General features: G+C 36.8%; 1 protein-coding gene and 1 pseudogene across 10 annotated transcripts in view; both read left to right on the forward strand.

Moving 5' to 3' along the window:
- The window catches only part of Magi2 (membrane associated guanylate kinase, WW and PDZ domain containing 2), a 1445964-nt gene that overhangs the window by 155972 nt on the left and 1266885 nt on the right, over positions 1-23107 (forward strand). The gene's annotated exons all lie outside the window — the stretch shown is intronic.
- LOC143272289 (proteasome subunit alpha type-6 pseudogene) lies at positions 14380-21337 on the forward strand (annotated as a pseudogene).

The following is a 23107-nucleotide window of genomic DNA, read 5'->3' on the forward strand; positions in this document are numbered from 1 at the left end:
TGTGGATGTATAGTCTATACTTGATTTCAAAGAATTGATTTTAAAAAGGTATTAAACCTCTCATTAGATTTTTTTATATTGATTACATGTTGAAATGAAAATTGTGACATATCAGGTGGAGTATATTGTTAATATCAACCTCATCTGTTTTGTTTTACTATTTTAGTAATGATTACTAAAATTTTTATTAAATGTATGTGTGGCTCATATCATAGTCTGCTTGGCAATCAGTGCTAGTTCCCACACTGTCTTCAATTTCCCACCACAATTTCTAAAAATAGTCCATGAGGAGAAATCAGAAGCTATTCTAACATCTACAGCTTGTTCCTACATTAACTTAGAGACATAATTTGATGCAGTACAAAGAATATCAGTTTCTGGCTTCAGCTCTGCTACTAACTGGCTTTGTGGCCCTGGGCAAGTTGTTTAACTTCCCTGAGTCCTAATTTCCTCATCCATAAAATAAGAATCGTAATAAACGCCCCACAGGGTAACTGACGTTTGAGTGTGAACAGAAGAGGCTTTGCAGAGTGCTGGCACATACTGTGCACTTCATAAATACTATTTACCTTCCTTCCTTGTTATATGATCTCTAACTGTTAAAAATAAACAGAATTTTTCGGTCCTCTCATAACTTCAAAATCAGGAAGACAAGAACATGAATCAATCGTTGACCCTCTGAAGATGAAAAGATCACTGCATGCTGGCAGGTTATTTTGCTGTAGCTTCTTTGGAAGAACAACCAAAGAGCGTTTCCTAAATTATATGCAGTTTTACATACTAGGCAAAGGCCATGGGACTGAGCTATGAGCTATATCCCCAGTCCACATATTCTTAAGTAATATATTTCTCATTCCTTGGTTGAACACTTGAAACAATGTACTTAAACTGTTTTTATGAACCAGTTTGCAGTAATTCAAGTATGAATTCTCATGTGGTCCTTAACCTTCCACAGAATTTCATCCATTTGAAAGAGACAAGTAGAGAAAGAAACAGAGTTTTACCCAGGGGGTGAAAACCAGAGGGGTGATCTCAAATAATGAAGAGGAGAAAAGTATATATAGAGACTAGTGTGGTTTAAGTACGGTCTGTCTTCTCTAAACTACATGCTGGAAATTAACTTCTATTATAAGATTTTAAGAACTTGAACCAGGTGAGATCTTTGAGAGGCAAGTGTGGCTCTACCTCATGAACTCATAATATTTTCATGGTATTCCTCAATCAGCATACAAATATCTTTAGTTTTCTGTAACAGCCAGAAGACTTTTGCTTTACATCTCTTCTCTGGATTTCACCTTATGATGTCCTCTATACTCTTTGGGACTCTCTCAGTAGAAAGGCTATATCAACTGACAGCCTTCTACCTTGGAAAAAAACCATGAGACAAAACAAATATCTCTTCTTATATAATTAGTACACCCTACAGTAATTAACAATACAAATTTACCTAAAATAGACAAGGGATTTTGTTAAAGTCCAAGTTGGAGATACACATCTACCTAGCACATACAGCCTAATTTTTTTTCAGTGCTGACATTCCTCCCAAGAATGTCTCAAAAATCCCTTCTCCTCTTTCCTCCTCCATTTTATTATCCATGGTATCTATCTCCTGTTTGTAGTAAGAACCATGATTCTTCAATATGTCCTCTTCCCATATTTCAGCCCAGTCTTAACTCATCTGTGCAATTTGCCTTTTCCATGCTAGAGCTTATGCTCAGAACTACTGTACTCTCTGCTCTGCTGACACTGACCATGTTTTCTCTCCCTCTGCTAGCTTAAAAAATTCTTTGAGAAAATGGAGCTTAAAATAAAAAAAATACACACAAGGGTTTCTGATACATCCCATAGTACTTGTCCCACCTGAATTCAGGAATGCGTATGTATCCAAACATCAAATTACCTAATTTTGGGTAACTTTTTATGGGAATTTCAATTTTATTTAAAAAAATCAATTTTAACATGAAAATAAATCAGACTTAAACTACTATTATGAAGAAAATTCTTTTCAAAAATTTTATGTTTAAAAGGGAAAGTGCAAGATTCTGCATTACTTAGAAACCTCTATAATACATGATAAGAAATCCAAAGCAAACCAGCTTAAGTGATAGAAGAAAGTTCAAATGCCACAGAAGAGAACAGCCGAGGGATTGGCCCAGCCCTGTGCAAAGCTGCAGAGCCAAGTGTCCCTAAGTGGATTTCATTCCTTGAGTAAGTTACGCTAAGGTCACTTCTTTCATGGTCCAGAAATATAACCAGCACATCCCATTGCCATGCTTTCTGATTTCAGCTCCACAAAGAATGCTCTTTCACCCTACAGGCCCCAGGGAAGCTGCAGCACACTTTACTGGCTTTGATTAGTAACATGTATGTTTCTAAGCCAATCACTGTACCCAAAGAAAAGGCCATGTCTCTGCTGAGACACTGTCCCAAAGATAACAAGAGCTAGAATTGCAGGGGAAATTGATCATCAAGAAGGTGACCGAGTCATAAATTCTCATGAACAACAGCAAATGAAAGTTCAGTAAAATCTTCTCCAAGTACAGTTGAACTCTATTGCACTGATCATGTGTGAAGTGTGTGGAGCTCCAGTAAGCATGTTGGATTAAGTGTGTCAGAGAAATGCAGGTTTAAAATGTCTCTCTAAAGTAAGGAATATGACATTGTCTACTAGAATGAAACAAGATACCTATGAAAATTAATGTAATCAGTAGATGTAAAGAGCTGCAGAAACAAAAGTTAGTGTAGCAGGTCTATATAGCAGCGTTTTTATATATGAGAATTGACTCATTGACTTTTTACCAAATTTTGAAAAGTTTTCTTATTTTAAGTTGGTCTTCTGATACCTTTAAAGCAAAAATGCCGAAATAGGATCCAGTGTATCATGTACAGGTTCAGAACAGTTGTATTTATGTGTATGTGATAGAAAGTAAAGAGAATGAGAAAGAGGAAGAGAGAGAGAGCCATGGGGCAGGGGGGGGAGATGTATGTGTAAGGTAGAGAGAGAGCGCGCACGCACATTTTGGACAAAGCCTTGACTGTTTAAATTTATTCCATAAATCTACTTATTAGTGGGATTATTGTTTCAGAGAGGGGAACAATATCCTTCTTCTGTTTTCCTGAACTTTCCCTTCAAACGACCACATGTTCTTCCAAAGAAATTGTACTTTCAATGCTATCATACTGGTGTCCTGGTAAGCCCAAGTTAAATAGGTATTTACTAGTTAAGGCAGTCCTGGAGGTAAGAGGTGGAGGAAGGAGGAATTCAAAAGTTCAACTTTCTTATACATGTTTAAAGGCACTTTCTAGAACATACTCCATGAGTGAAAAATGTTTATGCCACCAAAATTATCTTAAAATGTTGCTTTTAGAGGACGACATAATGATACATTAAAGGCTAAGAGAGGGAAACAACAGGTGAAGAGTAGAGCACACTGACTGGACATTCCATCACTGGGCGCAGTGCACACTGGCTGGACATTCCATCACTGGGCCCAGTGCACACTGGCTGGACATTCCATCACTGGGCCCAGTGCACACTGGCTGGACATTCCATCACTGGGCCCAGTGCACACTGGCTGGACATTCCATCACTGGGCCCAGTGCACACTGGCTGGACATTCCATCACTGGACCCAGTGCACACTGGCTGGACATTCCATCACTGGGCCCAGTGCACACTGGCTGGACATTCCATCACTGGACTCAGTGTACACTGGCTGGACATTCCATCACTGGGCCCAGTGCACACTGGCTGGACATTCCATCACTGGGCCCAGTGCACACTGACTAGATATTCCATCATTGGGGTCCAGTGCACATCAGCTGGACATTCCATCACTGGGGCCCAGTGTAACTTTGGTGTTTAGCTAAAACTTTCACTGAGATTTAAGGACATCCAAATACTTATATTTGGATAATATTAACACCATCTGTCTTTCAAGAACTATTTCCCTGAAAGTTTACTCATGTCAAATGTTTGCAAAGACAAAAATCTCTGCATTTAGGAAACTTCCTTTGATGGATTTAGAGTATTCATATACAATACACTGGATACATTAATAAAATGTTATTGATATTAATTTACTATAAAAATTGGGGCAATGAAGCTAGGATATATTGGTAAAAGAATATTTTTAAGGTAGATAGGCAAGACTGACTGAAAAGTTACTATTTAATTAAGTGGTAAAATACTGTAACTGGTTTACTACTTGTCTTGATGTTGTGACCCAACAAAGGCAACTTAAATATGAGTTGATGCTGGCACACTGCAACGATGAGGCATTTGTTAATGGTGGTACTCAGGTCACTTTCTCGTTTCATTTAGCCCAGAATTTAGCCTGATGGGGTGATGCTGCCCACATCCATCACTGTTCTTTCTTACTCAGTACAAATCTCCAAATGCGTGTCTCCTAGGTAATTTCTAAGTCCTGTTATATCGATAAGTATTACTCATCATAGTGAGCAATAGCTGAAGGCTCCAGAGGAAGCACTTCAGGTAAAAAAAAAAAATGTGACTGGGAGTTCTGCATAGTATGGAATCCAGTGTGGATGCAACCTTATGAAATAAAAGGACAAAGCACTAAGTGCTCTAACTAAGCAGTGGTTAGAGCACTTGACTAACATGTGGAAGGCTCTTATCACCAGTGCTACAAAAAAAAGGAAGAAAGAAATGACAAGAACTAGAAGTAAATAAAATATATGTGGGGAGATAATCCAGGGTGTGAGTGACCTGTCTTGATTTCTTCTGACTTGGCATGTGGACAGTTGCCTCCATACAATTTGATTGACATGTTTTTTTATCAACCTGACCTAACTTACTCTAGTTTACTTAGTTTGCTGTTGAAGGTTTTCCTAGGTGCTTCTCTTTTTCTCTGAAGTATATAGGGACGTTGGGATCCTGAAAAGAAGAGTGACATGATTCAAACTCTAACTTAAAAGAATCCCGCCTACATGAAGTGATGCTTTATTGTATTTTATAAGTGTGACTATGGGATATGATAAAATGGAAGGCAAAAACTTGCCAATATTTTTAGTTGAGCAACTTGAGATCTAAATACGCGTCTGTTCTCACTTTAATAATTTCTTTATTATGTATCCCATAATTACTTGCTTGCTCTTATACTTCAAAGTAGATCCCAAAATTATTTAAATGCATCCTACTTGCTAGTTATCATTCAAATCTTGACTTTTATGCTCCTCACCAAAATTTTATAAGTGTTTCTGAGTAGAGGACTGGAAATCTGATTTTGGGAATTCTCGTCAGGATATTGGTGCACAAAATCTGGAGCAACACACCCTCTGCATATTCAATGTGGAAATTTCTTTTCTTTTTCCATTACCTGGTGAGTTTTCAACATCATTAGAACACTTTCACTGATACTTACATTTAAAGACATACCTGAAAACACCTGAACATTTAACACCAACAAAGAAATTTCTCCAATTGTTATCTTTCTTGAAAATATTCAGACTGAAGAAAAAAATCATTTCCACAGTCATGAACACAAGCATGCTCATTTTTTAAAATTAAAAAACTTAAAATATGCATAGTAGATAAATACCGTATGCACTAAGCCAAATTTTATGTCACATTTTAATCATGTCACTATCTCTAGTGAACCATGTCCTTGTTATTAAGAGCTGAGGGCTTTAAATACCTGTCTCGTCTGATTGTACATACTAAGTCTCCAAGTAAAGTTCAGCAGTAGAAGGTGAATTGAATAAGTCTATATATGCTAACTTAAAACACACTTTAAATACAGCATATAGTTTGTCAAACTGTGACTAAAGAGGATTTAAAGAAAATGCAACCAAAATCAAAATAAAAGAGCAACAACAAAAAAAGCACACCTGGTCACTTTTCCTCACACAATTCTAAAGCTTTGTTCATAGACACCACTTTATTCTTCTTTCATTTCTAGGCTATGGGGTTTGGAATAATCAGTTTGTAACGTATATACTATGATTGTTAGATAAATAAAAAATCACAGGAATTGAATTAAGCAGGAGGAGGCATAGAAAAATACGTACAAATGAGGGAGATCATCACAAGACAATTGTGTGCAAACAATGTGTTGCACATGTGAGGTCATAATCTTAAGTGTCAGAATTGAAGGATGCAGAGGAGGGAAAAGGTAGATGAACCACAGTGATGCTATTTTACCTGGTGCTTCCTTTTTCTTTGTCATAAAACTGATTAACTTTGGATTAATTCTGAAGTGGTTGATATTCTGAACAATTCTCCCAGATATATGTACAGAATTTATTCTTTGTTTGTTTGTTTGTTTGTTTGTTTGTTTGTTTGTTTCTCGAGACAGGGTTTCTCTGTGTAGCTTTGCGCCTTTCCTGGGACTCACTTGGTAGCCCAGGCTGGCCTCGAACTCACAGTGTTCCGCCTGCCTCTGCCTCCCGAGTGCTGGAATTAAAGGCGTGTGGCACCACCGCCCGGCTCAGAATTTATTCTTAATGTGTAATTACTATCATTTTACAATTTTTAGTGTAAGCCTTATTTTCTTCTGAAAAGGAATTATTATTACTTTACAGCTGGCTTGCTTAGCCTATGAGAGTAATTCTGCATAAACTTAGTAAATGACCAACAGAAATTATTTCAGATGGAAAAGTTTCCACTTTTTCTTATTTACTTACTAATCTCTGTGAGTGATGTTCCTCTTTGTGTTATTATTTGTAAAATGTGCTTCTACATTACTTAAGCAATTTGTGCCTCAGTAATCAGCTGTCTCAATAGATGCCTCTCTGCCTCTTTATTTGTTTGGAGAAATGATGACCTTTCTACTAGTTGAAGTGGGATTTGAGATTATAGCACCAGCAGGCAATTTCTTGGACAAGTTAGTATTTGGGCCACTAAAGTGGGGGAAGGGAAGAATGTTTATTCCACTCTTGAATTAGCCCATGTGTCTATGGCCAAAGATTGCGCTGGAGGCCACTGAGCTGGGAAACAGTCCAAAGGTGCTGAATACCTTCTGTTTTGAGTGACGCATCCCTGTGCTGAGAACACATGCTAATGTTGGGGAAGAGAGAGAAAGAGAGAGAGAGAGAGGGAGGGAGGGAGGGAGGGAGGGAGGGAGGGAGGGAGGGAGGGAGAGGGAGGGAGGGAGGGAGGGAAGGAAGGAAGGGAGAAAGAATCTATTTTACTAGAGCAACATGTGCTGGCAACTTCAGTATTTCCATGACAATGTCCATATGAAATGCAACATTTTGTTTATTTCCATTAAAGCCATTTTAATAGCACTGTAGAACGCAGAACATTATTTGTCCATGCAAAAGCACAGTGACAGGCTTTTGGGTCATATGTTATTTTGAAGTAGGGTTTTTTTAATTTTTTAATTTTCATTCATAACCAATTTCTCATCACAGTTTCCCAAAAACAGCATTTATAACAGAATTTTTCTTTGACAATTTCATATGTGTATAATGTTATAATACCCCTCTCTAGTACTCTTCCCTCTTCTGTACCATCCTCCTTTCCCCTACAATTTCCTTCCCACATTCATGTGTATTATTAACTGCAAATTTTAAACAAATTATTTAGCCATATTTTCCCATGGAAATGTGAGATCAAATTCAGAAATTTCTATGATTGTTGAAGAGCTATGGGAATAACTAGCTATAAAAGAATTTTTATTCTTCAAATCAATTTTTTTTTTGAGACAGGGTTACTCTGTGTAATTTTGGTGCCTGTCCTGGGATCTCACTCTGTAGACCAGACTGGCCTCAAACTCACAGAGATCTGCATGGCTCTGCCTCCTGAGTGCTGAGATTAAAAGCGTGTGCCACCACCACCCGGCCCATCAAATCAATTTTAAATGGTACTATTCAAAAATGATCTCATGAAAGTAAAGTGTTTCTCTTTGTACTAAATGACTCTAGTGATGGTTTATAGTTGTTTTTTTTTTTAAGTACCAATAGAAACGGTGTTTTCAAACTTTCCTAATTTGTGCATTTCCTTTTACTAAGAGCTATGGCTTGGCAAGAATCTAAGGTTCCAGAAAGTATCTAAAGGCTCATCCAAAGACTCAAGACCCCGGAGTGCATTCTTACCCAATGCACATTGTATTTTGTTCATAATGAGAGCAATGAAAACCAAGTTCAAGTACTATTTTCATTTTTTTCTTATGTAAAGACAACTAGAGGAAACCCATTTTTGCACAGATGATGCATGTAGTTGTAGAGTGAAACTAGAGGTATGAGACAGAAAATTCTTCTTACACTGAAACAATTTATTCTAGACATGGGCTCCTGCAAAGCCTTGTACTGAGCCTAGATCACATCTCTTTGACTCAACTGCTAAGTGTAAAAACTCTAGAAAAGCTGTTAGGTCTGGCTAACAATTTGAGAACTCCTTTAGTCTATGGTTGTGAGATGGACCCTAAAGTAGTGTCTATATGTACCTACTAGGTGTAAGTATAGTTCTATGCCTCAAGGCATGTTTGAAAATTGCTTTGAGTAAAGCACCCCTGAAACCACACTCTCACTAACATCTCAGTTCATGTGTGTCTCACTCTAAGGTTTATTATCAGACTGTGAGTTCCCTACCATTTGTACTACTCAGTATAAATCCTTACATTTACTTGAGGCACCTCACAGATAGTTTTCCAGAGAAATGAATCCTGGCCGCTTCGAGATTTAAGCATAGAGTAGTAAATTCAAGATTTCCCTTCATAAATCAAACAAAAGTGTTCAAAGATTTACACGAAGCTTCAATTCTTATAACAGCTTAGGATACTCCATAGCATCTCAAAGTAGACACATGAACTATTTGTTTCATGTGTTCCTGCAGTGTGGTCCACTGCTTATATTCAGGCTGAATACTGAAAATTTTGAATCCATCTTAATATATATGATTTATGTAAAAATGTGGGGGAAAGCTATTCCATGAAAAAGTAAAGTTCAACAGAGACAAATTTAAGCTGATAAATTTAAAGTCAAGTGCTAATTTATGCAAATATTACAGAAAGTATTTGAAAGTAAATATATAAATGCATAGTTTCATGTCAAAGGAAAAAATTCAACATGGTACAATAGAAATACTTTGTTCAGTTTTTTAAAATGTATTATAATACACATAAACAAAGTAAAGAATTATGTTTTTAAATAATTTTTAAAGTGAAAATCAAGTTGCATAAAATGTTTAAAAATTAATATGGGACAATGAATACCAATACACAATACCAAAGACAAGTGTTTTTAAAGGTTGTAGAGAATAGAAAAAAATGTACTTGTTATCTCCTCTGGGACTCTTCATTACTTATATGCCACTTCAGTTATCACATCCATTATCTGCCCTACTTCACATGTTTGAAAACGTAACAGAATCCAGGGGCTAATAGGTGCTTTAATCCAAGCTTTCATGAAGAAAATAAAGTGCAGATTTATTAAAACCACTATGTCCATACTAGAAAAGTCTATATCTACATAAATGTATGTTATTTAAAATATTTCAGTATAATTACTTTAAAAAATCTGCTGTATAAATTGATTCCAAGTGGAAATACTGACACATTCTTGTAATCCAGCACTTGTAATATCTGATTGCAAATTCTTTTCAAATCAACCAACATTCCCCAAAAAAGAATGTAGGTTGACAATATCTCTCAGTTTGTGGTCCATGCCTATAGTCTCTCTCCTGTGTTCTGTGTCTACACTTTCTCTGTTTCTCTTTTCTCAATGATCTACATCATAACTCCAAATGATAAGTGCTTGTCAAATGCTCTTTGAAGAAAAGTTTACCTACTGCATAGAACCTGATCATGCTTTCAATACTCAGACAAAAATGGCTATATTACCATTCCTGTGTAACATCATTAGAAATAGTTTTGACATGTAGTAAGAGGTGCAGGAAAGTGTGAGTATTTAATAAATTACTACTCAATATCACATAGTCCCTAGGATTTGGAAACAAGGTAATGGTTCTCATTGGCTTTTTTGTGGTTTTGTCCAGAAGAAGATGGCCATGGTCTTGAGTAACCAAGAAGGAAAGTAGCACACATACTTTACCAAGCTTCTCCCCAGTATGACAGGCAATGCTTAACAGCAATATTCAGTGTTTAGGATTCTACTGATTTCTTTTTAGTCTTAGAAAACCAAAAAGGAGTAGCTGGGTCTATATTAAGTCATGGTGGTTTCCAGCACATATAAAATCATGGAGAGTTTAGAGCATTAAAATGAAAGATAGGAACTAAAATGCTACTTACTACTAGAGCTTGCCCAGAACCCAGACAAATTATTTTGCCCAGTAGTTTAGTCCAGCATGTTTCAGCCTGTCCTCTGCCCATTCTAAATGCGTGAAGATGAAAATACTGTTTCCTAAGTGTACTGTTCGCAGACCTCATGAGCACCAGTATGAAACCAGTCGTCTCCAATGGCCCCGGTTTGTATACATTAGAAATGTGATGTTGAAAACATTGAAAATTTAGCATAAATTTACATGTTCAAGTAGACTTCATCCCAGAGATGCAGGGATGGTTCAACACGTGAAGATCTGTCAATGTAATCCACCATATAAACAAAGTGAAAGAAATCACATGATCATCTCATTAGATGCTGAAAGGGCCTTTGACAAAATTTAACATCCATTCATGATAAAGGTTTTGGAAAGATCAGGGATACAAGAAATATACCTAAACATAATAAAAACAATATACAGCAATCTGACAGCCAACATCAAATTAAATGGAGAGAAACAAAGCTATTCCACTAAAATCAGGAACAAGACATGGCTTTTCAAACATCAACAGTATTATTTATCTTATTCATCTCTAGTTACATATTATTTTACATAAGTAATATTTATTCTCATTCTGATGCCCCTGCACAGAAAATCCCTATTCACTGTTAATATTCACTTTAAATATTTGATATGGTCTGCCACCAGTATCTGAAGTACTGCATTCCCTCTGCCACTGATATCCCTTCCCACCTTAAATTCACATCTATTAAAAGATTTGTCACATTATCTTACAACAAATACTTGTCTGTTTTCTTGTTTTGTTTACATTTGAGCACAGCAATCCTATTGCCTAGAGACAATGTTAGTTTGCTCAGGTTGCTATGACAAAATGCTATTGGGTGTGGTATGCAGCAGAAATGAGTTATTCAGCTCTGGAGGCCTGGATCCTGAGATTAGTGAGTTTGCTTCTTCTGAGGCATCTTCCTTGTGCTCATGGATGTTGGCCTTTTTTTGGCCTTCACAGTTGAGCCTTTGTGTATGGTTGCACACAGACCACTTATTCCTATAGGAACAGGAAGCACAGAGGAATAGAGCACACTCAAATGATACCATTGAAACTGACTAGCTCTTAATAGTTCCTACCTCCAAATACAGACAGAGTTAGAGCTACACAGTCTCAGTACTTCAACATATGAATTTGGAAGACACAACTGAGCTCGTAATAGAGACCATGTTTAGTTTCTCCTTTTTAGCCCAGTCTCTCTGCTTAGTATAAAAACAAAAAACGTTGGTTAATAAATGCTATATTATTATGAATATAATCTTATTATTTTAATATCTTAAAATATTTTTTCAAACTGTTATTTGTAACACAAAACCAAAAAGTCTACTGGTATGTGTTTGTATGTTACAAAGCAATCATTAGTTACCTATAGTTCTTTTCAGTAGTGACTGCCAGGAGAAGAAGAATTAGCCTCTCCCAGGGATGACCACCCTAACTGATTGTCCACTGCCAAGGGGAAGCTGTATACAGGCAAAGAGCAGAAATAGACTCCGTAAGCTGTGTGTGTGTGTGTGTGTGTGTGTGTGTGTGTGTGTGTGTGTGTGCAATAATAACCAAAGAAAAGTTATCAACTTGAAGGGTAAATGGGGACATGACAGGTGTTTAGCAGAGGTTAGCTGAGAGGTGTGGAGGGAGGAAAGTTATGTAACTATTTCAATTAAAATATATTAAAACAGCAACAAAAGAGTAATTATAGCATCATTCCCCACTAGTATGTTTCTTAAAGAGGTTAATTCTCTGGCTAGGAACTTTCATCCAATTTTGTTATGCTGCCATCTAGTGGTATTTACGTGAAACTGTCACCATGTGTTCCGCAGAGTTTAGGTTTTGCTGAATTTGAAGCCTGTTTTTTGTTTGGTTTGAAAGAGACAGGGAGAAAAGTGAAGTTGGATGGTAGGGAAGTAGAGAGGAGTCAGGGGATAGGAAAGAATGTATAAAGGTTTAAAATAAAAATTAGATTAAAAAAGAAGACATAATTTTAGTATTTCTACCTTTTAACATTTAATTGTCCTGATTAAGGTGAACATCTAAATAAAGCTTGACTAAATTGTGAAAAGTAATAGAATGCAGAGAATATTTAAAAATAGTAGGATAATATTTATGGTTTTCTGATAAAATTCTGGCATACTAGAACTGAGAAATGAACTCTGAATTATATTTGGTTTGAATTTTGAGCACAAGCCAACCATGCATTTATTCAAGGGAAGGATCTCTCTATCTTGTGGACTTCTGTTCTCTTACCCATTTCACAAACAGATAAAAAATTAGAAGCTTTTCTAAGAGGGAGAAATGCACAATATTTCTCCTTAAATTCTGAGTTGCAGTATAGGAAGGATTTCTGTTGCAGAAATAAATTGGTCTCCTCTGACCTGTGTAATGGTAAGTGACAAATCCTCTGAGATAGCATTTTACAGGTGTTCTTTCACCTCACTCATTCACACATCCTCTTGTACCTCCAGGCAATAACTATCGCCTGTGAAGAGGACTTCCCTGCACACATTCCTAGAACACACACACTCAATTCACTGTTGTCGTCCAGAGCACCACACGGTGTAATGCTTAGGATTTAGCCTTATAATTAATTTTTTACTTATTTAATATCCGAGCTTCCCCCATTGAAAGGTAAGCTCTGTAGTTGCTATCCTCTTGAACCAGAAGAGCACTGTGTTTTCTGTGGGTTGTTAATAAAATGAATGACTAGACTTTCACTTAGTGTAGTAAATGAAAAGCAGGAAACTGCTTTCTGAAGATGGTGTCACATGGAAGTCTTGTGAAGTATGGTGACTCTTTCTATTCTCTGCTACTAAAAGAGGAATGCAAGGTGAAAGCAGTGAGCTAGACACCCCATCTGTTCCTCTCCACGTGAAGTACATCGTCCCCATCTATCTCTCATGTCTTCCTCTTGACACCTCTGTTGTTTTAAATCGTATCCCACCAATTTGAAAAATCACACTTTTCACATTTTAACATGGCTAAAATTTGGATATATCTTTCAAATGAGAAATGACCACAGGGTTGGCCACCACATGCAGATTTCTCTGTAACTGCTGGTGGCATGGTTGAGTGACATCATCCTTTTAAGATTTCACTTAAAGGACTACTTGAAGGTCCATTTGAGGGCTGGGATTTCCGATACTGTAGTCTGAACACTTTCTGCTGGACCTTATGATCAGATCAAAGAGCCATCAGCATCAAAGTCACAGAGGAAAAGGGAGAAGCTAGAAGAAAACCACAGAAGTGGAAGCAGAGCCCCGGGTTCTGTAATGCCGCTTTTTCAGCACTTTTGTGCACAGAGGATGTTGTACGTAAAGCATGACACCAGCCATCCTGAGTTAAAGCACGAGGATGAAAGGTGGACTAGGAAAAGGAATACTTTAACAACTTTCTCATTTTCTATTTTCATTTTCTTCATAGGGATATATATTAAGTGTACAACAGTACAAGCCATTAGACATTTCTTTAAATGTTAATTTAATACCAATCTAGGTAAATATGTAATTGAATTTAAAGTAATATGCCATAGATTATCAATGTGTTTTTCTTGACTGCACTTAAAAGTGTGATGTAGGGAATACTCAATGTCACCTTAGCCCCTAAAATATGGTTACTGATGCTCACCAAGCACCGAGCCCTAGGAGGGAGAGTTGGCAAAGGGATCTCAGGTTCCATTCTTGTGAGTCAGCCCAGCCTCACTAGTTACACCCCATCTCCCCTGTAAAGATGCGGACAACATGCTTCAAACACACATTAAACAGTCATGGAAAAATGAAAGGCAGGTTACTCCATCACTCTCCCATGCCCAGAGACGTGGACAATATGCTTCAAACACAGGTCATGGTAAAATAGAAGGCGGTTACTCCACCACTCTCCCATGCCTAGGTTATCTTTGAAGAGAAAAGCTGAAAAATCATTACATGTTTAGCAAACATAGCACATTAGGGAGGTTGTATATAGTTATAATAAATTCTCTGTTCTACGTTCTTTATTATTTCTTTGGATTTACTACAGGTGACATACATATTATTTTATATTTAAATAATTTCTCCTAATTTTATAGTTAAATGTAATAATGTATTCATCAATACTTGTAATTTTTCTTAATTCACTGAACTCTATTCTTAAAATATATAAGAATATTTTATTGGTATCAGACATTGAAATTAACTTTAATGTTTTTAACCAATGAATTTTCTATTTTTTTTTTTTACATTTCATGTTTTTTCCTTAAAGTTTTAATTATTTTTCAGAAATGTTAGAATTGGTGTTAAATATATGGCAAAATAAACCCCACCAAAAAAGTCATTTTCTCTCACCAGAGAAATTCATTAATTTGAATAAATAAAACTATTATACTCTATTTTGGTATTTATATCTAAAAGAATCACATCATTGATGATAACTTGGTCGTCTCATCCCATCCAGTGTGCTCAAAGAGAACAGAAATAAACCCCATGGAAAGATAGGCAAGACTACCTACCAAGTTATTACACCATGCATTTCCTTTTTACTTTCTATGTATAGAGCCTTAAGAAAAGGGTTTTTTTAAGTACAGAAGTTAAGTTATATATAAAACAACAACCCTTGAAGACAACTTTATTTTATAACTGGGTAGCCATGAAGTCCCATGGGGCAACCCTTGGAGTCAGGCTTCATGGTGCTGCATATTGGTTCTGTCACCTGGCCAATGAATTGCTACCATTTTAAAGCATAGATTCTTCTTTTGTAGACTATGAGTGTACATCAAACTTATCTATAACCTTGTTCTAGAATACTACACTAGATCATAGGGGGGGAAATGCTTAGCTTACTAGCCTAATATACTGGTGCTGATTAATTCTGCCTGATACTTTCATTTTGCTCACCTCTACTACTAGAATTAAAATCATATGTAACAGGTAGTAATTGATGAAGAAACATTTAGTGTATTTACTGAATATAAGCTATATGCCAAGATTTCTGCAAGATGCACAGATGCTAGAGTCTATATTTTAGGTAAGAAGCTAGACAACAAAAGAAATAAGCAACCAATGTTTTAGCAGATTGTAATTACCTCAAAGAAAATAAAATATGACAATATGAACAAAGCAACTAGAGAGCCAAAGTTGTGGGATTTTTTTCGACACTCAATTATATGATAAATGTAGCAAAGCATCATGAGTACAACACTGGAACTGAGACTTTAATGATTCTGTTAGCTTTCGGTTACTATGATAAAATACCTGTGATAGTCAACTTAAAAGAATAAAATGTTTAGTTGGGGGTATGCCTTTGGAGGAATCGGTGAATCATAGCAAGTAGAAAAGTCTTCCCCTCCAACTGGCCAAGAAGGAGGGAGGGAGAGAAGGAGAGAAGGAGAGCAAGTAGGAAGAAGAAAGGGCAAGTCAGAGGGGAGGCAGTGGAGTTCCAATATCCCCAGTGAGGACACACATTGTTAAGTTCCTACCTTGCTCTCTCTGGGCCCCAGGTCTTAATGGTTCCTGGAACTCTCAAAGTGCTGTGTGCTATACAGTGCTGGGCAGTGGCCCTAGGCTTTAAGCCTCTGGAGGATATCCACATCAAAACTATAGCAATGATAACAATTAGGCTCGTGAAGGTTCCGGAGAAAAGGATTTCAGTTGAGGCAAAGGAAAAAGCGGTAGATCTGATAGAGGAAATATGCATGGCCTGGTGAGGACGATAAAGAAACCATTGAGGCAGTTAGGTGCTTTTAAGATAGGTAAAAAAGGAGAGTAGATGCCCAGAAGACTGAAGACCAAGTTTGGGAGGAAGTGTGCAATGGTTCCAGAGTGCAGTACAACGCCAGTAAGATTGTTGTAAGGGGTTTCTAGGTTGGGATATTGTACTTCTCAGCTTCATATTACTGTACCAAAAGTTTTATGCCAATAAATTTATGAAGAAAAATTACTAAGCGGACAGTTTTATAGGTTGTGGTCAAAGACAAGATCCATTCTTAGAGATGCTTACTATGATGTCAGATGGCAATGGCAGAAAGCACCTATCAGAGCAAACTGCTCACAGTGCAGGCCCAGGAGAGGGGCTGAGCTGTACCCTCCCTTCAATTGCAGGGACGCAGGCCCAGTGATCTGAGGGTCTCCTACTAGGCCTGTGCACCCTCCAATACTGCCACTTCTAGAGAAAAAACTTCAACATGTGGACCTTCAGGGGAAACCATACCTGATCTGATGATAAGCTAACCCCAGAACTGGCTGAGGAAACAAAATCAAGAAGCAGAATCCTTGCTACTAACATAGCAGATTCAGATTTGGCATAAATCTTATCAGATTCCCAGCTGAGTTGCCTTTATCAGAATTGACAAGGTGACCCAGAAAACATACAACATACAAGTATCCAGAGCAAAAACAAAACAGTCTTGAAAAATAGTGACTAGAGACTAGAAAAGATGAAAAATTCTAAATTTTAAAACTTAATCTGTAAGTTATAGTACACAAGACAATGAGATACTGGCATTAGATTCACATGATGGCTTCCATCTATAAATGATTGAAGTAAGAGGCAAGAAATAAAACCCTACATTTATGGTATATTAGCTTTTACTAGAGTGGAAAGACAATTGAAAGGAGAAAGATGCCTTTTGGATTAGTAAATAACAACATTCATTTGTGAAATGATGATGTTTAATCCTGCTTTCACTAAATATTAGATCACAGACCAAAATTTATTAAACTATTAAACTTTTACAATATAAAGTAAGAAGCAAATAACTATTACTTAGATTAGCAATGATTTCTAAAAATAGTAGCAAATTTACTGATAATAGAGTCAAATATAGATAAATGAAATGTTATAATCTTTATTTTAATTCATTTACAAGGACACAGCAGAATAAAATAATTACAGAATACATGGAAATATTTGCAAATAGCATATCCCATAAGAGACCTTATATCCAAACTATATAATGAATTATTACAATTCAACATACACAGTGATAAAGCCATAAAATATATAAAGGGTCTGAATAGACAATATGCTGAAGGTAACATGCAAAAGACCAACAAACACATGGAAAGATGTTTAACATCATCCATCATTAAAGTATTGCCATTTAAAAGCATAATATGATACCTCTTCATGGCCATTTGAATGATTATAAAAAAAAATGGAAAGGAAGTTTCAGTGATGATATGGAAACATCATGACCCTGGTAAATTGCTCATGGGCTGAAAGTCGTATAGGTATTTGGAAAACAGATTAACATTTCCTTAAAATGGGAAGGAGAGACTTACTATCTGACCCAGTAGTATCACTGCTGGGTCTACACCAAAGAGAAGATGTTGATAGGAATTGAAAAACATATGGCCAAGACTGCTTGAAACAGTGGGGAGGCCATGTTCCATGGTTCCAGTGCTGGTTTTGACCACCACATTACTATTTTCTCTCCAAAGAGCTGACTCTACTAAGTGGAATATGCTTGTAAGTCTATTAACAAGGGTTGACTAACATCTGTAGCTGTCAGAGGAAATGACTGTGCAGTAATTGTCATACAGAAGAAATACCCAGTGCATTATTGGATACCAGCACACTGAATCACTTGTTCAAGATAACTGAAAAAATGGCCCTGTTGTGACTGGGATGACAGCTGACAGCAGACCCCAGGTACAGAGGGCATGCTATGAGACAGCTTAATGGAAATACAAATATGGCTTTGAGATTCCGGTGGACATGCTATGTAATAGAATTGCTGATAGTTCTCAAGTCTACACACAGAATGCCGAAATGAGGCCGCCTTGGTTGTTGTATGATTTTAATTGGTATAGTTGAAGAACAAGGCCCTCAGTTGTACAAGTGTGACCCTGCAGGCTACTACTGCAGCATTAAAGCCACCATAGCAGGAGTTAAACAAATAGAGTTAGCCAGCTTCCTTGAAGAAAAAAAAAGTGAAGAGAAAATTTGATTGGACCTTTGAACAAACAGTAGAAACTGCAATTACATGTCTGTCTACTGTTCTGTCTATTGACTTCAAACCTTCAGAAATAGAAGTTGGAGTAGTTACAGTTGAAAATCCTAAATCCAGGATTCCCTAGAAGTAGAGATTGACGTTCACCTTGGGGCTCTAACAGAGAGATACTAAATGTTGCATTAGTTTACCAAATCCCCAATGCCACTAGCCTGTGTGTCTGGCAACAACAAATCCCAACAAGTCCTAACCAGTTCAATGGCAGGAGGAGTGGGAGAGGTTCCAGCTTCAATCCAGGGACTTGGTTCATTTGTTGAAAAAGTGTGTTTTGGGGGCTGGAGAGATGGCTCAGAGTTTAAGAGCACTGGCTCCCAGCAATTCCCAGCATGCTGAGTTCAATTCCCAGCAACCACATGGCAGTTCACAACCATCTGTAATAAGATCTAGTGTCCTCTTCTGGCCTGCACAGATACATGAAGGCAGAACACTGCATGCATAATAAATAAATCTATAAAAAAAACCAGTATTTTTGGAAATAAAAATTTAAAAAAGAAAGAAAATCATATAACCACACAGAAACTGATACACAAAATTTAAAGGACTAAAGGGAGAAGCAACCCAAGCATGTGTCAGTGAATAAGTACATGAACAAACTATGATTTATGTGCACAACAGAAGAACATTATTCAATACCAAGGAGGGAATTCCTCATATGGGTTACAACATAGATCAACTTGAAAACTCATTAAATAAAAGAAGACAAAAACAAGTCACTGGGTGTTATATGATTCCGATTGTATGAAACATCTAGAGTAGGCACATTGGTGGAAACAGAATGCCAGCATTTGCTAGGAGCTGAGAAAGGGAAGCATGAGAAGAAATTAGTAATGGACACAGGCTTGCCTTCTGATATGATGAATGGACATTATAATTAATCATTCTGATGGTTTTCAAACCCTGTGCCTAACCAGTTGTTGAGCTGTATTCTTTATAAGTTATTTATATTGTATTTATAAGTTTATCTCAAAAGTTATTATTTTAAAAGGCAAAAAGAGTACATTTGAAAGATATTTTCCAAAGGTCTATGACATTTGTGGTTATTTATAAGCATTAAGTTGTTTGAATGTCTCTGTTTCAAGTGCTTTGTTCACCAATATTCTGTCAGCATGTAGAATGATTCTTAGAATATTTTAGAAATGAATCTGAGTGGATATTTAAAATAATGAGTAAGTTAACTGAAATAAATAGTGACAACAGTAATCGAGAAAAATGTTAGGGAAGCAGTTTGGGAGTGAACATAAAAATTTTCAGAGAAAGCTGAACTCTGTAATTATACTCAAATTTATAATCTCACTATTCAAAATCACAATATTCTGAAAGTGAAGATATATATCCTCATAGTTGTATTAGTGAAACATGATAACAAGAATAATTGAAGCTTGACTTGAAAATGGTGAGTTTCTTATAATATGCTGTTTTTGAAATTTTTACATGATAGTAGAGTATGAGTCCTATATGGTTAGGAAAACCATTTTGGTACAATTATAACTAACATTAAGCTTAACATCCTATAAAAGTAGCTAAGGGTTTTTTGAATGAATAAAATTATTTCCAAACATGTAAAATTGTTTTATTTTATGTTCTTCTAAAAGTGTAGGGCTGGATTGGGACTAGAATAAAGCTTTCATATTGCCAACATAAAAAGTAATCATAGGGCTAGCAAGATGAGTCAGAAGGTACAAGCACTTGCTGCCAGTCTCCTGACCTGAGTTTGATCTTTGGAATCCACATGGCAAAAGGAGAGGACCAATTTCTGCAAGTTGTCCTCTGACCTCCACTGGACCTGTGCCTTGACCTGTGCCTCCTACCTCTCCCCAACATACAATCAATCAATCAAATAATCAATGAAAATAAATGTACAAAGTATCTTTTGAAGTATTAACAAAATTCTTGAGGAACAGTAGATCAGTTTAAGAAAAAAGACATAGTCAAAGCTGGAAAGTAGCCACGTGCTTAAGGAATGGCTGAGGAAAGAGACTGAGCTGGGGGATCGGTGTGTGTTCTCATTCTCCTTGTCCTACTACACACACCGTCTCTGCATCTGGATTCAGTGAAACTATTTGATCTATATTCAGGAATAACTATTGCTTCTGACATTGCTTGTCACCAATAGTAGTTTACCAGAGGTTTGTATGAGTGTCTGAACTATTAATTGATTTTATTCTTTCTGTAATATGAGGTACATATTAAAATTTCATTAACTTGCTCCCAAAATGTTAGCAATATTAAGCACCCATTCCACTTAGATATGATCTTCCAATACAGCAAATTTCACACCTCTGTAAGTGATCAGAAATGTGACAATCACTGCCCTTCATGTAATTTTTAGTGGTGATATTATTTAGCATTTAGTAGTTATAAGAGAATGAAATGGAGAGTGAAACAAGCTTAATGAGATGTGCATACTGTATCTAGGCTGAGCCATGCTTGGAAACCAGAGGAGGTTCCCAGACACTGATGGTCTCTCCTGAGTGAACTGCATGCAGAGTACAGATCTGTGTTCTGCAGAGCAGAGGAGGATGTACGAACAGCTCAGGTGGCTTAGAAACTCTACGTTGGGCCCAGAAAGTGGCATGCTCATGGAGTCTGACTTGCCAAGGGTCTGTGAATTTTATTCCAATTTCAGCTGGCTCCAGGAGCTATGGCTTTGCTGTTCAGAGAAGATCTTTGTGCCAAAGGGAATTCAAGTCTAGCAGCTTATCTGGTATTAGAACTGCACCAAATTTAAAACTGCTAATACAGTGTTTCAAAATCAGTCACTATGTTGGTGTCCATGCCTGGCTAGAGCACGGAGGCACCATTCTTTCCCAATGAAGCACAGCTGTAGTGAACTACCATCTTAAATGAATGAAATGGCTGTACAATCTCTCTTTACCTTGTCTTTCTCTTTGAACACTTTTTTTCTAAATTCTTAAACTTTCTCAAGATCTCCAGCAGACTTGAGTAATAGCCGTGATCTATATATCAAATCTTATAAATACCTCTAAGGTGGTAAAACCATAAAGTTTTCCTAGTATAAAAATCTACTTATGGCCTAAAGGATCAGTCAAAGATATGTGCAGAAATTAGTAAACAAAGAAATTATTTATTCTGACACAAAAAAGGAATATATATATATATATATATATATATATATATATATATATATATATATAATTAAATGTGTTTTTCAAAGAAGTGGAATTGTATTCAATGTTTTCAAAAGTGAATACAAATCTTTTATGGCTTAATAGATATCCTTCGTGAAGAATTAATCACCAAAAATAACTTTCTAGGATTTCTTATTTACTAAGTGGTACTTTTGTTGTCGTTGGTTAGCTGATGATTTAATAGGTTGGATAGAGGGACTCAGATGGTAGTCTAGGCTTACCTAGATCTTACTATGTGACCTAGGATATCCTCACATTCATGACATTCTTCATGACATGAAATGATGACATTTCAGATTTGTGCCACATCTTGGTGTTTTGTTCTAAGGGATGGTGCCAGCATTTGAACACAAGCATTTTGACTCTAATACCTATGCTTTACAACAGAATGCTAAATAACACATTCACTCAAATAAATTTGAACATAGTTTATATAGAATAATATTTCTGCTTATATAAATACACACATGCACGTATAGACATATGATAACCTCTAAAATATCAAGTTTTTTTTAATTTGAGTAATTAAATTGGTTGATTTTATTTTTAGCTTTGTGATATTTTTGACAGAGGTTTTGTTTAGAGATTATAATATATATCATTTCTCCTCTCCCTACCCTCCTTCTAAACCTTACAGTATACTCCTCGTTACTCTTTCAAATTCATGCCCTCTTTTTACATTGTTATTCCATGAATATATGCATATATACATAGATATTATATTCCTAGATATAATCTGCTCAGTCTATATAATGTTAGTCATACGTATATTTTCAGGTCTGACCTTTTGATATTGGAATACCAGTTGCTGTGGTTGTCTATGGGAAGACTTTCTCCTCAGTATTTCTTAGTTGCCTGAAAGTCTTTGTGTAGGGTTAAGGTCTCATGGGTTTTTGCCATCCACTTTGCATGCCTGTTGTCCTGGGTTGGCTCATGCTTGGGCAGTCACATCAGTGAGACTCTGTGGATATAGTTCTGACATTACCCGGAGAGAAATCTCACAACAGAATCCCTGATCATTTGGCTCTTTCCACCCCTTCTTCTGCAATGTCCACTGAGCCTTGGGTGTGGGATTGTTTTGTAGATGCAACCATTGGACTAGGCTCCACAACGCTGCATTTTTATTGGCTGCAATTTCCTGTAATGGTCTCTGTTGCAAAGAGAAGTTTCCTTGATGAGGAGTGAGGACTACACTTGTCTGTGAATATAAAGACAAATGTTTATAAACGTTGTTAGGGATTATTCTGGTCCAGCAAAGTAGTAGCTATAGGTTCTCCTGCAAGCTCCATGACTTCACTGTCCCTGGGTAGTTGGCTAGGTTTCCAGTACCAGACATGGTTTCTCTCTTGTTAAGTCCTTAGAGCACTGTGGGTTGTTGCTAAAGTATGTATGCCACTTCTGTATTCTTAGGGTTATTGTGCTGTGCTGGTAGTCATGGTGGTTCATAGGCATCACGGCAGGGTAGGGTTGCTGGTTGCTTCCCACTTTGGAAGCTTGTGTGATGTCTTCTGGTACCATGAGAGCTAGTTCTCAGAGAGGAAACATTCAGGTCAGTTCCAGTTCAGGAAACTCTGGACCCTGTTTCTGAAGTTCGTGGTCTCTTCAGCAATAATAACTTACCTTCCACCTCTTAGGGACAACCAAGGACAATAGAAATAGGCTGTGTGTTTTGACAGCCCCTTGGATAGCCTTTACCAACAACTCAAAAGAAGTCTTTTCTTGTCTAATATT

The sequence above is a fragment of the Peromyscus maniculatus genome, chromosome 3 (assembly GCF_049852395.1).
Source record: "Peromyscus maniculatus bairdii isolate BWxNUB_F1_BW_parent chromosome 3, HU_Pman_BW_mat_3.1, whole genome shotgun sequence".
In the NCBI taxonomy this organism is placed as follows: domain Eukaryota; kingdom Metazoa; phylum Chordata; class Mammalia; order Rodentia; family Cricetidae; genus Peromyscus; species Peromyscus maniculatus.